The 17,025-nt window shown below is 39.9% G+C and overlaps 1 long non-coding RNA gene across 1 annotated transcript; it reads right to left on the bottom strand.

Annotated features, from left to right (window-relative positions):
• Positions 1–9,206: 9,206 nt before the first annotated feature.
• LOC134296151 (uncharacterized) lies at positions 9,207–13,734 on the bottom strand. The gene is made up of 3 exons (XR_010002728.1): positions 13,031–13,734; positions 11,313–11,368; positions 9,207–11,120 (listed from the first exon to the last, which is right to left on the bottom strand). It is a non-coding gene; the product is annotated as an uncharacterized LOC134296151 (long non-coding RNA).
• Positions 13,735–17,025: the final 3,291 nt, after the last annotated feature.

Below are 17,025 nucleotides of genomic sequence, written 5' to 3'. Positions count from 1 at the left end.
GGTCGCGCGCCCCCCGCCCAAAATTACGCTCCCCATCCCAAACTTACCAGCGGCAGCGGCGGGCGGTGGCGGCAACCGCGGAACCAGGAAGTAGCTTGTATTCTCACGAGATCTCGTGAGATTTCCGTGAGACCTCGCAGAAATCTCACGAGATCTCTCAGAAATCTTGTGATATTTCGCGGGAATACAAAATACATCCTGGTTCTGCAGCGAGCGACCCAGTGGTCGCCGCCGCCCCCTCGGGTGCACCCAGGAAGGCGCTGCGCCCAAGGCGGGGGCTTCAGCGGCATCCATGATGAACCAGGCCTGAAGACCCCCAACCCTTCCCCTAATAAAAAGAATATATAGTTCAACCTCCAGGAGAATTATAGTTTCCAAAGGAAAGAAAGCCAGATGAACTGGAAACTGCCTCTGTCCCCACAACTTCCCTCGAGCCTCCAAAAGATCAGCAGCAGCCCACACTTCATAGCCCCCAATCCCCTGTGCACACACACCAGGCTCAGCTGTTCAGCCTGAGCCGGTCCACACCAGCAAATCTCCAAAGCTTCAATGGAGATCGCACATCTTGCCCTCCCCCTTCTCCCCAGTCAAGATGCAAGTTGAATGACTAAAATGTACCCAAAGCACCTCCATTTCCAAACCCCTGTTACTAGGTATCTCTTTATGTTTCGTTTATTTATTTATTTATTTATTTATTCTTATTCTTATTCTTAAATGACCCTTTACATCTTGTGCTCTGCAATGGTGGGACCCTCTCTCTTCACCTCCCCCCCCCCTCTTCACCCCCCTCTTCACCCCCTCTTTCTTCTCTATAAATGTATGCCAAACACCAAATGAACTCTCTTTTATATATTTTATATATATTTGTATTGTTATTATTCAACTCTATAAAATGAAGGCAAATGTACATGAACTCCAGTAACCTCTTTTGAGCATTCCAGATACCCACACCACACCCTTAGTGAGAATCAGAATTGGGACATAATCTATGGAACAAAGGACTTTCTTGGATCTCAGCCCATCTGCCTTTAGGAGTCTTGGCTATTTGCAGGACAAAAGTCCAGGATGAAACTTTGATGACAATCCCATATACATACAACAATATACAATTTAGGAACTCTTTCTTTGTCTTCCCAGCATGGGAAGATGTCTGGAACAACAACCCTCATTGTCCTCTCCGGCAGGGTCTGGTATCCGCATAATCCTGTCAATCATCTTTTGGACTTTTCTTTGTCTCCAGCATTCCATTGCTACACACCTAGGGGTTGGTTGGACCCCTAGGGACCTCTCCACCCCCAAGACTGCCTCCACCAGCCCATTGGAAGCCCCAGGGCCCCCCTGCTCAGCTGGCAGGAGATCCCCGACTACATCATTGCTGCCTCCTCCAATCATGGTACACACAAACTAAGACCCGCCTCCTGACTAGTCAGAGGCCTGCGGGACACTGGCCGGCTTCTTGGCACTAGCCAATCAGGAGAAAGGGAGAGAGTTTTCAAAATGTAGCAATGTTAATCTATGAGAATTCTTGGGTATAAAAAATGTCTGTATGATTATGCCTTTACACTTGTATCCTTTGAGCATCTGTGCTGTATGAGTGTCCCTTTTGTGCAAATTGAATAAAGTCTGTGTTGTTTGCCTTCAACCTGGTGAGATTTCCAGTTCCTGATTCATGACATATGCAGTTAGCAAAGTTTTCCAGGTGTCCCTTGGTATCCTCAGAACTTAGAAAAACTTCAAGTTTCCAGCATCAACCTTTCAAAATTTAGTGTTTGCTGTGAATTTTGTGGCACCAACATTTAAAAGATTATTTTTGATTATATCTCTTTTTATCATACATTCTGATAGCTTCTGTATTTTTGATACCTTTCAACTGCTGTTTCCCTTTTAGTTTAATATCTAGAGAGGGGAGCAATGATAGCTGGTGGCTCCCATGTAATTTGAATGGTATGCCAATTCCAGGTTTTGGGCCAAAACTTAAAGAAACAATTGAAACAGTTGAACCTGTTGTGGTTGGGTTAAAGAGGAAGAGAAGTTCAGCACCTAAGGTAGCTTCTTAAAATTTTAGACTAAAACCCAAATGGTTTAATTGAAATGGGAGCCACTGGTCTAGGGTGATATGTAAATGAAGGCATTGCTGTTTGCTTGCCATTGGAAGTCATAGATCAACCAATGCTTCCTCCATACAAGCACAGGAAAGAACCACTAGGCTAGCTGCAAAACTAATGCAGGCTGGAATTTAGTGTGGGACTTCTACTACGTAAGTGGATTTATGTGTGCAGGAAATAGAATTGATCAATTTCTTAACATCTGTATTCAGGAGCTGCTGTGATATTTATATGTAGAGGAACCCAGTGAAGACATTCCCAATGTATTTCAGGACAAAAAAAGCCTGGTGCTCTTTTCAGGGCCAAACTTGCCAATGCTCTGATAGATATCTTTGCAATTCACTAGGAAGGATCCGTTGCATCTCTGCAATGTAAAATGTAGAATGGTAGTAGAAGACATTAACTACTTGGCATTTTCAATAGCAGGCATCGAAAGACTGCAGATACTTCGGAAGCAATGGCTAAAGTTCAGTTCTGGCACTCTGTGCTCTTCTCTGCATGTGATTCATGTAATCATGCTGAAAAGTCCCTCTCTTCCCTTGCAAAGGCTTACAAAATATCTGTAGAAGCCTACATTTATAGAGCTCAGTGCATAAACTGTGTTATCTGTATTCTACAAAGAAGACAGGTTATCAATCACAAAATGGACCTCACATCCATCATGTGATTTGCACATCTAGGCATAAAGATGCATCTAGGGTCCCACTATGAGAGAAAGGTGGCATACAAATGCAGTAAATTAATAATAAACCAGGCCTTGAAGAAGTATTATGATCAGTGTGTAGATGTTGACTACAGTGCCTACCATTAGTTCCAGTTCTTGCTCTTTCCACACGTGGGAAAGTGCACCTGAATAGCTCCCAAGGCCTACAGCGTAAAAACAATTAGTTTTTCAGCATAATATAAATATATAAATATCTTGTTTCCTGCTGTGTGCCTTCACTTTTTTTTTTACAATTTATGATGACCCTAAGGAAGCCCATGACCATCTTATGAGTTTCCATGTGTGAGCAAGGATTCAAATCATGGTCTCCCAGAATCCTATTCTAATGCCCAAATTACTAAACCAAGCTACCCTGTTTCCTGAAAAACAAGACATCCCTGAAAATAAGATTTAGTAGAGGTTTTGCTTAATTGCTAAATGTAAGGCCTCCCCTGAAAGTTAGACCTAGCTAAGTTTTTGTTTGGAAGCATGCCCGCCAAACAGAACACCAGAACATGCAGATCGGTAAATGTACGTACCATAGATTGTTTTACATGGAAATAATGGTAGTAACAAGAAATTCTTGATAGGATTCACAGTTTGTCTGGTTATGCTGGTTTGTGATGACAACTACTATACAGTATATAATAAATGTTCTTTCTTTTTTTTGTTCAGCAATAAATATGAATTTTTCTTCATGGAAAAATACGACATCCCTGAAAATAAGACCTAGTGCATCTTTGAGAGCAAAAATTAATATAAGACTCTGCTTTATTTTCGGAGAAACATGGTAGGTGTCATAGATAGATAAAAAGATAGATGGATGGATAGATGGATGGATGGATGATATATATCTGCCTGCAATGCCGCAAAGTAGATTTTCAAACAGCCTCTTACTCAGATTTAGTCAGACTCACTCTGAGTTTTCTGTCAGCATTGCTCTAATCTCTGTCTCACTCACTATATCATCATCATCATCATAAAGAACCATGGAGGTGGTTTGATTCCACTTTTTGAGATTCCACTTTCTGATTCCACTTTCCATCACTGTTTTGTTCATTGAGTTTAGCCTTTCTCTAGTTTTACTATGTGATGACACAACTCATAGAGAGATGCAACCAGCGCGGAAACACCTTTGCAGAAAACAATTTTCTGCCCCATGGCAATATTCACACACAAAGGACGAACAAAGGAGTGCTGGGACATATTCATTCTACGCTTCCAGCAGATTCTTTGCTTTTGCATCTGTTTTTTCTAATGCTTGGGCAATGCCCCGAAAACATAGATAACTGTGTCTTGGATGTCAGCCAGATACATGCAAGCAAAGACACATTGAGATCCATGATCCTTAACATGTCTATCAAATTCCCTTAATTTAGATCCAACAGCCTAGAGGGTACTGTAATCATGGTTTTAATATTTGACACAGTCACTGAAAGGTATGATAATTCCCCCTTTGATACTAAAAAGGGGAGCAAGTATCTGCCTGTCTTATTTTGGAACACCTTTGTCCAATATGATGGGAGAAGAGGACACTGGGAATACCACTGGAAATATCTGAAAATCACAGCATGTGAGACTAATTAGAGTCCCTCATTATTCTATGTTAATGCAAGCAATCTAACCCATCCAATAAGTTTTCACAGAGAAAATTGCCATCTGTAATAAATAAAGTGGTTATGGCTATTTGAACCGAGTTTTTCGTTCCATTGCTCTATACAAATAATCGCCTTAGCAAATACAATCAGTTGTTCAACATTATTGATTTAATTGCGGGGAGGGGTTGTCTGTCTTTTTTTTAACCTATAGAAAGTTGAATCAATAATCTTTATTAAGGTGACTGAGAAAGTAAGAGGTAAAAGCTAACAAACTAAGAGTGAAACAACTCAGTTTTTGATGCTACTTCCTTAGGATTGAAGTCACCCCACCCATCTGTTTCAGTTTCATTTCCTAGACTCATGTTTATGTTTCACACTTTCACTCTCTAGAAGTAAAATAATAACAGAAAGAAGAAAAGTAACAGTCTTGAAGAAAAAAGTATGTAAATCTGCTTTAAGTTTCTTCTTGAAGGAATATTAGCAATTTTCTTCCCATTATAACGATGTCTTCAAAAACCACACTCTTTTTGAAGCCTGTTCACAATTCAGGACTTACTCCATACAAATGCACATGTGCAGTGTTGAAGAAAATGGCGTTTCTTCACAGAAAAATGATGCTTAACGCACTAAACAACCGTGTGTGACTTTTGTGTAAAATAAGACCCAAATGCCAGAGATGCTCATCAGTCCAGGGTTTCTTGACAGTGTTTTCAACCATTTTCCAAATATTTTTGAATATTCTTTCCAGCCTAGTGCATATAATTCAATTTAGATTTTCACTGTACAATAAACCTCTGTGTGGAAGCAGTTTATCAAAGACACGTGTTCATGGTGTAGCATTTCATTACTTGGGGTTTTTTGAAGGGAAGAGTTAAGCAGATATTGCCCAGAGAGTGGGAATAGCATGAAGACCCATCAGATATCCTCATCTTCAGTCCTCCTGATCTTCTTCATGGATCTCTCAAAGTCCTTTTATCCTAAGATATTTGCATGCATACCCCTTTGTATATCTAAATATTGTAAGATGACCTGTTCTGATGCTAAAATATTTGTATGGTTCTGTACCTATTTTGTTCCTGGATATCAGGGTTTCAATGCAGTTAGGATTTTAATGCAAAAGTAAACTACATACTATATCAAGCTAGAAAACAAGGAAGAGGAGGAGGAACAAAATTTAACACTTAACAATACTCAAAATGTATTTCTTTCTAAATGTTAAGCAAAAGGACTACACACAGCAGTTTTCTGATGATAGAGGGAAAAGACAAGGGAAAGCACTGAAGCATGCTGATTGGTTCTGAATATGCACCAAAACATTCAGGATAACATCATAAATGTAAACAGTTAATACTAGTCAAAATCAATTCATAAATGTGAGGTCTAGAGCAAGCAAACAGACAAACAAATAGTTCTTGGAAAGGTTTGGTAAGTACCTGTAGTGTGGTAATTGTCTAAAACCTTACTGCAGTTATTGTTTTGGTCACATTAGACAAAATACCAATTCTGGTAGTTCTGTAATCAAACATGTAGGTTGGCAGACATTTGAAATTGTACTATGGAAGATACAGAGCTGGGGTATATTTTAGAACACCTTCTAGAATCCCTGAGCCATCATGACCCCAGTCCGTACTAGCTGGAGGATTCTGGGAGGTGGGGTTCTAAAAACAATTTTCCAAGTTCTAAAGAGCTGCATCACCTGCAAGGAGTGCTCTTTTTCTTTCTCATGGTTTCTCATTGAAAGAAATCTGCACAGATTTCTGGTTGATGTTGTGATTCGTGTTGTTGTTTATTGTCTAGTGACTGATAATAGCAATCATTTGGAATCCCCAGATATCACAGACAGAACCATGCTGAAGTCCTATATTTAGACTTCATCATTTTTCTGCTACTTGCATTTATTATGTGCACATGGGAATCCCACTAAGAGTTATCCTGATTATGAATTTACAAAAAAGCAAAGTATGTTTTGACCACACATACTGGTGACTTTGTCAAACCATTTCAGTTTATTTTTGATTGGTGTCACATTCTTTAAAATGAGCATAGTACCAATAAACATGTGTTTTTAAGTACTGTTGTCTGAAATCTCATGTTCTTCCTGGTGTGCAGCAGCTCCCAATCAGCCCAATGAAATACACATAGCAGGGGTTGAAGGCAAGATAGAAAACAGCTTTATGCAACTCTGGTGAGAATGGACACTGGAGACAATCCCAAATCCAGTATGTCTCTCAAGCCCAAACACAGATATTTTATAGAAAAGTTACATACATTTGGAAACATGAGGAATGGAGGTGACTGGCGAGGTTTCAGGACACATGGTTTCATTGAACTTGGAGACTCATCCATCACTGGCCGTGGATTGGTTTAAAGGTCCTTGAATCTCAGCCGCTGATTGACTGAGCAGTATGGTAGAAATTTCAATAAATTGTCATTGGTTGAATTGGTTGCCTGTTGCCTGGTATGTCTGCCTACCTGGGAGAGTCTGGGAATGGAATTTGAGCATTCCTGGGAGATTATGGGTGTTTGAGAGGATATCCCTGAGGACACAATTCCCAAGTCTGAGATAATGGGGATCCCAGGCACCCTGATGGGTTCTAGAATTCAGAGACAATGGGTGCTAAGGTTCCCTGATGAACTCCACAGATATGACACAGGGGCAAGGAGGTGGGTAAATGGGTTTTCGGTTCCCTCAACTTGAAACTTTTGTGACACAGGAGTAACCAACCAATACTGATTCCTACTTATAGTGATGGTGTAAGTATGGGGAATTGTGTGGTGCCAATGCAAACCCGGGCTAGACTCCGAGGGTGGTTCCATGTGGTTTTTGGATTTCAGAGAAAAGGCAGAATGGATCCTCTTTCATTCTTTGTTTTGGGGGTCCATTTTTTTATCACAGTATGAAGAATAAATATAATGGCAATAATGTGTGTATTAGAAGAAGTGGAGTTACGGAAGAGATAATACCATCATATGGATGGTTGAAAACCATTCCATATTTTATTTCCTTTTTTCCTTTTTGGTGGTTTTTTAGCATATGTTGTGGTATATTTTTTGTTATTTAGTATGTAGAGTGCTTGTATTGTTTGTATAATCTCGTATGCATGTTTTATGTATTATGAACATTGCTTACAATGTGTATATTTCATGAAGATATATATATATATATATATATAAAAACATGGTCAAATGTTTGTTTTAATTATGTTGCATCCTACCTCAAGCCACAGGGAGAGTTGTCATGGACTCGTATCTGGTGTGTTCAAGACACTAGAACACCTCCATGCCATGAGTTCATAGCCAAGGTTGATGAATGAAAATAGAATGAAACATCTGGGTCCCTGCATGGGAAAGTGCCTGAAAAATGAACCGGGTCAGACTGGAAGATCTAGAAGCTGTACAGGGGAACTTTTGGGAGTTGAGGGACTGGGGCTTTTAGAGGCATTGAACTGAGAAGTTGCCAGTGTTTTCTTCATTCATAACTTTGCTATATAGTAGTTTCCTAGCATTAAAGAAATTTCCAAGATTTCCTTGTGAGTGAATTTAATTGCTATTAAGGTTCTCCCATTATCACAATTATATTATTATTATTGACACAAAGACATAGTATGACACAGCAAACGATATATATATACTGGATTTTGTATTACAAAATCACAAGTCAAACTCTTCTCAAGTGTTTAGGACTGTGTGATGTATTTTTGGATGATGCATGCAGATCCCAGTAAGGTGGCCTTTTGCAATAGACAGATCCTAATTTTGTCAACATTATTATTATTATTATTATTATTATTATTATTATTATTATTATTATTATTATTATTATTATAGTATCAGGACACAGTAGTCTCTTACGACCTTATCACATGAGCCAGGCAAATTACCTGGCTTCGCCGAAGAAACAGAGGGACAGCGGGGCAAATCTGTCGCCTGCTTGCTGCTCCCTCGTGGCGATGCTTTCCCCATCATGCATGGGAATTGTTGCCTGAGCGGCGAGGATACGTGCTGGTTCCATTGGAGTCAGTACAACATGGGCAGGCTTCTGTGTTGGGACAGAAGCATCATACAACACTTTCACTCCACTTGTGGCAGGGCCTCTTCTGAAAGTCCAATGACATTGTGGGATGAGCATTTTGCCCATCCAATGCTGGACTGGTGGGGATATGTCCTAGGATGCTTCCCAAGCCCTGTCTGATGAGGTGGTTAGACACATATTGTCGCAATATGTGGCTATTATTGGCTGCACTAGGACTTAAATAAGATAAGTGGCAAAATATATTTATTTGGAAGATTTTTTTCTGGAACCTATTCAGATGGAATTATAAATCTTCAAAAGAGATTTAGTAAAGGACATTAAAAAATCCCCCCAAGATTGAACCTACCAAGTTCTTCACTGCCATCTTAAAAAGAGCTCTCCTGTCTATTACTTTTTCTGAAAAAGTAAGGTGATAGTAAGGTGAAATCATGTTGCCTGGTGTCTGAAAGTATAAAATGTGTTTTCTATTGAAAGCAGTATATGTTACTTGCATACTTAAACACTAAAAAAGCAGGCCTATTGTGTCCTTTGATTGATTAAAACCAGTTTTTGACAGGCTATATTTCACTTGTTGCTGCTGAAGCGGCTTGCACTCAAAAGTTAGGAAAATGACACCACTTGATTAATTTTCTCTCTTATCTGAATATTCATTTGATCATCCAGATGTGTTCAAAACCCAGCCCCTCCTTCACTTTAATCTTAAAAAATCTAATATGAAGAGCAATACTTCATCCAAGGAGGAAGAAAAGATTAATTGTCACACTGCCTTCATTATTTCAGAAGAATCCATTAAAATTACATTTGCATACCTCATTATGAGGCTGATATATAAACTTTGCTTCCTTTCGGGGGGTGGGTTCAAAAACTATGTTTAGTCATTTCAGAGAAGAGTTGTTTACTTTTTCAGTGCTCAACAAATAATGTGCACAAATTGTAGCTTAACACTGATATTGCAAATAGCTTTAGCTGGATAACACAGTGGGTTGAAAAAACAGGAAATGACATTTTTGAGGGTCTGCTATTAAAATTAAACTTTTCTTTATGAACCTCGTGAAATATACTCTGGTACTTGTTGGCTGTTTTTCTTCTTCTTCACATACTCAGTGGTAGGTAATAGTTTCTATGTCAGTAGGATGGAGAATATCCTCCAAGTTTATTCTGAACATCAAAGGAACTATCCAAGGTGGTGAACCCAACATACACACACCCCATAGGTTCAGCACTATGGATAATTCCTTTACATTTGAAGAAAAACGTGGAAAAAGTTTACTATCCCACTGACATGGAAGCAACCAGCTGCTACATAAAATAAAAGAGACAATCCTGAAAGAATCGTATTTCCTTTCCCACCCTACCATCTCAACACCAAGCCACTGCTGATCTGTGTGTGTGCTCAGTCTTATCAAATCACACATTGAAGCATTCAGCTGCCCAGTACCAGTGTGTGTACAGTATTTATATTCCGCCCTACTCACACTGAAGGAGACTCAGAGCAGACCACAGAACACATATATGGCAAACATTCAGTGCCTATTATAACAATGTCAAGACAGACAACAGACAGAGGTATATATATATAGGCTTTCCCATCTTTGGAGACTGTGCTCAGTTCTGGCCACGAGGGGGGGGGGGGGGCTGTTGTTCCATCTCCCTGCTGAAGAGCTTTCTTTGTTCATTTCTGATCAAACACCGTGACTAAATACCTCCCCACTTTAATGCAGATCCTATTTATCTACCTACATGTGTTTTCAAACTGCTAGGTAGGCAGAAGCTGGGCTGAAGGTCAAGAGCTCACCCTGACCCGGGCTTCGAACTGTCAACCTTTCGGTTGGCAAGATTTATTGCAGCTTGGTGATTAACCTGCTGTGGTAAAGCCCGGCCCATTCTCCATTCCAACTGCCACTGCTGTGACCTTGGAAGGAGAGAAGAAGAGGTAGGGAGAGCCCCTTTATGCCTACAGATGAAAAGGCTTCCCTCCAGCCTAACTGCCACTTCCCTGGCTTCAGAGGAAAAAGCAAAAGAGGCAGGTGGAGGCTCCATCGTGCCTAGGCTCAGAAGCCGATGACAGGCCTTCCCTCCATCCCAACAGCCCTGTTCTTGGAGGGAGAGAAGAAGAGACAGTGGCATCCCCTTGTCTTTCTGTATCATATCTTCAGTAGATTGTAAAGTTCAGTCTTGGTACTAGATAAAAAAATATGATCATGATTGCGGACCCATTCATGCCTGTACTACATTCTGAAGACTTGCTTTTAGAAGTTGAGAGAATAAGCCCTTCCAGAACATAAATGAGAAGATAAATGTTGTACTAAGGTGGATGTATTTGCTAGTCGTGGCCTCTTCTCTCCTAGAGGACAGTTCTGCTGTCAGCCTATTAAAGCTGTCCAAGAAACTGGCATACCAGTATGAAAAAAATACACAGCAGGAGGTAAAGGGCCAAACCAAAGAAAAGGCAATTGCTGGCTGGTGGAGAAAAAGGGTCATGGGAAAAGCATCTATCTATATGTCTGTAAGAAGATGCAGAAAATAAAGGCATCTTCCAGGACTTCCTGAGGTCCCAGAGGATGGCATTGTTATGCATGACATTGACATATGTTATACACACATTGCAGGTTGCTTCTCTTGTGCTCGCACCAACGACTAAATGGTGAAGGAGAAGGCATGATTCAGAAGGAAGGTGAGTTCTGTGGGTAGAGAAAGGGGAGTCATATCATAATTTGCTTGAGTGAAATTGATGATGCAGGAACTCATCTCTATGTTTTTAAAATGCCAGTATTGTTCTACATTCCTTTATTCCATGTTATGAAAACTTTCAAAGGCAACACAACTTAGTGTTGAAAACCACTGTGAGTTAGTATTGGGCATTCAAGACCTACCTTGTCCCATTTCGTGTTCCAGCTTTCGGTGGGGCTGTGTTCCGTTCTGTGTTCTCCTGAAATCGAGAGGTCAGACATTTGTTCTGTTTTATCTTCCGAGCCAAAACATCCATTTTCCTTTGGCCCAAAGCACATGGGCCTACAGGTGCAGGCTTTAGACCTACGCAGTGAACCCAGGCCTCACTGAGCCTGCAGCCGATTGCACAGTAAGTGCTCCTTACTCGGCAATTGGCTGCAGTCCCTGAGAGACCCGGCTGCATAGGCCCAAAGCCTGCACCCGTAGGCTTTGGACTTATGGGTACAAGCTTTGGGCCTATGCATCCATGCCTCACAGAGCCTGCAGCTGATCAATTCGAAAAGCAGGCTTGGAGCCAATACCAGTTCCCACCTGCCTTTCGTTTCAAGTTGGTTTTTGTTCCGGGGGGGGCGGGGAGGCTTTCCGTTTTGTGCCATCCGAATGGACGGTATGAAATGGAACACAAATAAAACTAAAGGAACAAATACCACGCACATCTCTACTGTGAGTGGAAAGTTGGTGCTTTTTTAACAGTGGTTTAATTTACAGATTTAAAAGCAGAGACTATTGAAAGCAAGGTTTCAGCAATCATTCTGTTGAGCTTGTGTCAGACTTTCAGGCAGCAAATTGGGCAGCCCCACCTTACCTTTCCCTCACCACTCAAGGCTAAATTCCAGTTTCAGCTAGCTCCAACTAGAAACTCTATCTTGCCTTTCCCTTTCCCTCTTGCCTTTCCATTCCAGGACAGGGAAACAGAGGTGTATTTCAGACCCCTTTCACCAAGTATAGAGGATCATCTAGTCAAGCCCTTCTGGGTATTGTATTCAAAATGCACGAGATCAATTAGGAGATCAATTACTGACTCCTCAGGAGAACATCTCGAGTCGTTACTTCTCCTTGATGGGACATTGACTGTTCATTCCTGACCATTAGCAAGCAATTGGCTTAGCAATAGATGGGCAGCTTCAGCAAGCATCTCTAACAGCATCTAATGTGCCGTAACATTTTATTTTATTTTATTTTGCATTGTCATTAGGACAGCTTCTTTTTTTCTTGAAAAAAGCATAAAGGCCTAAAGACATTTTCAAGAGTGATCATTCATCTGCACAACCCAGTATCACACTGTCCAATTACTAGTTCAATGAGAATGCAAAAAATATTTTTAAAAAATATTGTGAATGGAGTTATGCTTTGATATATTCATGTGGGAAGTTTAATTTAGAAGTCAGGTGTGTGGGATGGTGTTTAATAACTGGGCCAAACATTGCTTTTCCTCCTCACTTGCTCCCTCTCCCCCCCTCTCTCTTAAATCACATGCATATACATGAAAAAAGAATTTTTAACAACAAAAAAAGACAAAGAGAAAGATGCCAGCATTTTCTGAATCATAATCTGAATATCTGGTGTCAATGACAGCCAAGTCACTTTGACTGCCTGAGCAGGTGTTTAATTTGCACATCATGGCTGAGAAGAAATATTAATTCTTAGCAAAGGTAAAACCATTCCAGTATTCTCCAAATTACAGATAACATGACAATCTGTTTAATTATTCTAATCTTATTTGGTTAAGATTAAATTTGCTTGCCCTGCTGGAGATTTTATATTTGAAATTATTAAAAGCATAACAATTATATCTATGCCAAGTTGTGAGGGTTTTTAAAAAAGAATTGCTCATTTGTTTCTCAGAAATGATGATACTTACACCTTTGACAGACTGCTATACCCTCCTCCATGTAGTTCTAAAGGTCTGCGATCAAAGGCCTACGCCATGTTAATATCTGAGTCATAAGGCATGCCTGAGAGAAACAAGGAGTATCTTTTCAAGGAGAATGCAATAGAATAACAATTTTGTGTTAAATCCACTCAAGAAATTAGGAAACTGCTTCAAAAATCTTGCTTCTTGGTTCCTTATTTGAACATGACACCACTAGAAGAGTGATTCATTTCACCTATTTATGTTTGAGGATATAAGCACATCTTCACTCATAGGACGTGGATCTGTGATGTTGTGACAGTTTTCTTGATGCAAATTTAGCTGGAAAATCTAGAAACAAGCCATTTACCATGATATGAAACCTAAACTTGCATTCTCCTCAATTTTGGGGAGGTGAGGGAAGCTCATATTGGAAGCCTTCAAGACTTATTCACTGTACATCCTTTGCATGTTGCATATAAGGCCATATGTTTGAAACCTTTTAAGTTTATTTAATTGTACATTGTTCCAAAAACTGTGGATATAGGGTGGGATATAAGTCGAGTATCTGGAAATGTGAAATCCAAAATGCTCCGAAATCCAAAATTGTCCACATATTGTCCACCTTTTCCATGTTTTTCTTCAAATGTGAAGGAATTGTCCACAATTGTCACTTTTGCTTTCTGAATGTTCAATGTATACGAATATTTACACATTTTGTTTCATACACAAAATTATTTTAAAATGTTATGTATAAAATTGCCTTCAGGCTATGTGTATAGAATACATATGAAACATGAACAAATTTTGTTTTTAAGTTTGTATCCTATCTACAAAATAGCTCATTATGAAATATTCCAAAATACTCACAATTTCCCAAATACAAAATTCACAACACTTCTGATTCCAAGTATTTCAGATAAGGTATACACATTCAAATAAATAAATGAATACATAAGGTTGCCCTGTCCAAACTGTTAGTAAATACACTATGTCTTGGACATAACCGATGACAGGGATGAATCCAAGAACACCCAGGCTATGCCTGTCCTGTCCTATAGGCAGAGAGCAATTATATCCAAATGAGTGAATACCTAGCTCATAACACTATATTATCACTCATTTATTTATATGGGTAAACTAAGGAGACTCCAAGGCAACAATTATACTGTATTTTATTACCAGGCACCTTTGAGCTCCATACCTTTCTTCCTTGCACAAAAATGACAGAAAATCAAATGCACCCTTCTAATAGGATTCACAATTTAAATAGGCAATTTCTTTTCTCGTACATGTTCAATAATTCTTTCACTGTGGGCAAGATACCGAAGCCATGCATTGTCTGGACTGTGAATTATTCAGCAAACACTCCAATGCATGGACAGGACAAGAGCAGCACTAATTAGAGATAAAAGAAAACATTTTAAAATGTTTGGCAAGTCTATAAAAGTAATTAACCTGTTGACCTTGGCCCAGCTTTTTCTTGGCACCAGGAACAGCAGGTTGTGTTTTCAATATCATTAAATGCTTCTCATTGTAACAGCAGCAGAGAAAGTTTGATAATCCTACCCAAATTAATTAACCCCATGAGTCCAACAGGCAGACAAATGATTGGGCATGCCTAAGTTTCACTCACGGAATGATCAAACAAAATGTATTAAAGATGTGGCTTTCTTTCTTTCTCTTTCCAGGTTCTACTTGGATATCCGCAGACAACAATCTTGACTCCAAATTTTGAAAGTTTAATGGAAGGTTCCTAGTGGTGACATATGGTGGTGTAACCACAAGCAGGATTAGCTCTTCCTCATGAGGTTTAGTAGCCAGATGTAGGCAGGAGCCCCTGGGCAGTGTGCATTGGTATTTCTGCAGCCAAGAGCAGGTGCTACCTTCTAAGAAACCATTGACATCAGGGGCATCACAATGCCCATATTTTATCCCAGCAATTGCAGTAGCAGCAGCAGCAGCAGGGGAAGAAAGGGACACAGACAACAATTTTTAATATTTTTAGATGACAGCTCTGAGAATCCCAGAAATATATTGCGAAAGCAACCATCCTTTTGGTAGGTTCACATGGGTTGTGACCTTGCCCTCTGACCTGACTCAGAGCATAACCACCTTGAGCAAACTTCCTACCCTTGTCTTCTACGAGGGTTGAATGAAAAGTAATGCTTCCAACTTTGTAACTCCTCAACAGATGGCAGTACTGGTATGTGGCAGATACTGGCTTGTTCAGTAGACTCTCCTCTACAGTTCCATTTGGTGTGAAGCCTTAGCATTGAACAGTTGTGTTGTTAAAGTGCGAAGTATGGAACCCTGCTCAGACAGTCAGTCAATGCGACTTAAGCAACGTGCAGTCATTGAATTCTTGACAGCAGAAGGTATCATCCCCAAAGGAGATTAATCAGAGAATGCAAGCTGTTTATGGTGATTCTGTTGATGTGAGTACTGTACGTTGTTGGGCAAGTAAGTTTAAAGATGTTGAGGTGGGAACATCTGACTTGTGTGACAAACAAAGAGTTGGACGTCCTGTGACAGCAACCATGAAGTTTCACAAGCAAAAGGTTGACAGATTGATTCAGGATGATTGTTGTATCAGAAATTTCAAGCATAATCAGTATTTCACAAGAATGTGTGGGTCACATTATTGCTTTGCTTGGCTATCAGAAGATCTGTGCACGATGGGTACTGTGAGACGCTGGTTGCGGAAACAGAGTGTCGACTTCTTCTGTGACGGCTTCAGAAAACATGTTCATCGTTGGCAGACATGTATTCAATTTTCTGGTGATTATGTGGAAAAGTGAATAGTGGTAGTTAAAGAGCACATTCTAAGGATTATTTCTGCATTTGATTTATTAAAATATTCCCATCCAAACTCAAGTAACGAAGGTGGAGGCATTACTTTTCATTCAACCCTCGTATGTTCCAGAAACCAGTATTCTATTGCATTCCTGAGTATGCTTATTTTTAATGTGTAATGCCTGATTTAAATAATGTAACTGTTTTCAATTAATGTTTTAAAAGCAATGTTTTAATTGGATTGATTGTTCAATGCTGGTGTTAGTTATTTTGTTTTTATTAATATTGTAAGCTGCTTTGCATCCCAATTTGGAGAAAGATTGGATGTAAATCACATACATACACATGAGTCTTTGTATTTTTAAAGTATCTCAGGTTTTTACCAAACTAGCAGCAAATAATATATTTGTGATGCAATTTTCATCATCATCAGTATTCTTCCTAACAGTGGGCACATGTTGGCAATACAGTCACATCTAAACACCATGTCAGCTGTCCATCTGCCCCCTTCAGCCATTTGTAATGTGAATCCAGTAGGGACTTGTGCACACAATCATTGGCAATGTAGACCAAATTTCTTATACAAACATGTTGTATTAAGATAGGACTTGAAGACAATGAATATGTGTATGTCTATGTGAAAGTATCTGTGTACTGGACCTCATCACATTAGAGAATTTTAGTGTCTTAGGATACTTGCAGGACGTTGGGAGGAAGGAACCTGCCAGAGCCCATCATATGATGTAGGGCTACTTTTGGCAGGGCTTTGTGCTTCCAGCATCCCACAAGCATCGGAGGACACTGCCCCGAGAACACAGGAAGCTTTCCATGTTCTCATAGGAAACAATGGGTAATTATGCTTTCCCCGTGGGATGGGTAAGGGGGCAATATGGGCGATGTGGGGCACAGGGCAACAGTTTCCCCCACTGCCCACTGGATTCACTATGCTGCCTAGCGAATCCCCCGCACTATTGCCTGCATATTGGCCCTCAATGTGATTCCAAAAACAGTCAAAAGTTAAAGGGAGGGGAAAAGCACCTAGACAGAAAAGCATGCTATAATTACAGACTTGGTGAAAGTCAAGCTGGAGGTATGAATCTTACAACTGAGCAAAACTGAAACACTTCTAAGGCCTATTTATTTACTTGGTAAAATCTACACCATTGCATAAATGAATCTTAAGCTGGAATTCTACTATTGATATTTGA

This window comes from Anolis carolinensis, chromosome 2, assembly GCF_035594765.1.
Source record: "Anolis carolinensis isolate JA03-04 chromosome 2, rAnoCar3.1.pri, whole genome shotgun sequence".
In the NCBI taxonomy this organism is placed as follows: domain Eukaryota; kingdom Metazoa; phylum Chordata; class Lepidosauria; order Squamata; family Dactyloidae; genus Anolis; species Anolis carolinensis.
The sequence above is the reverse complement of the archived record's forward strand: the minus strand, read 5'-3'. Positions and strand labels throughout refer to the sequence as shown.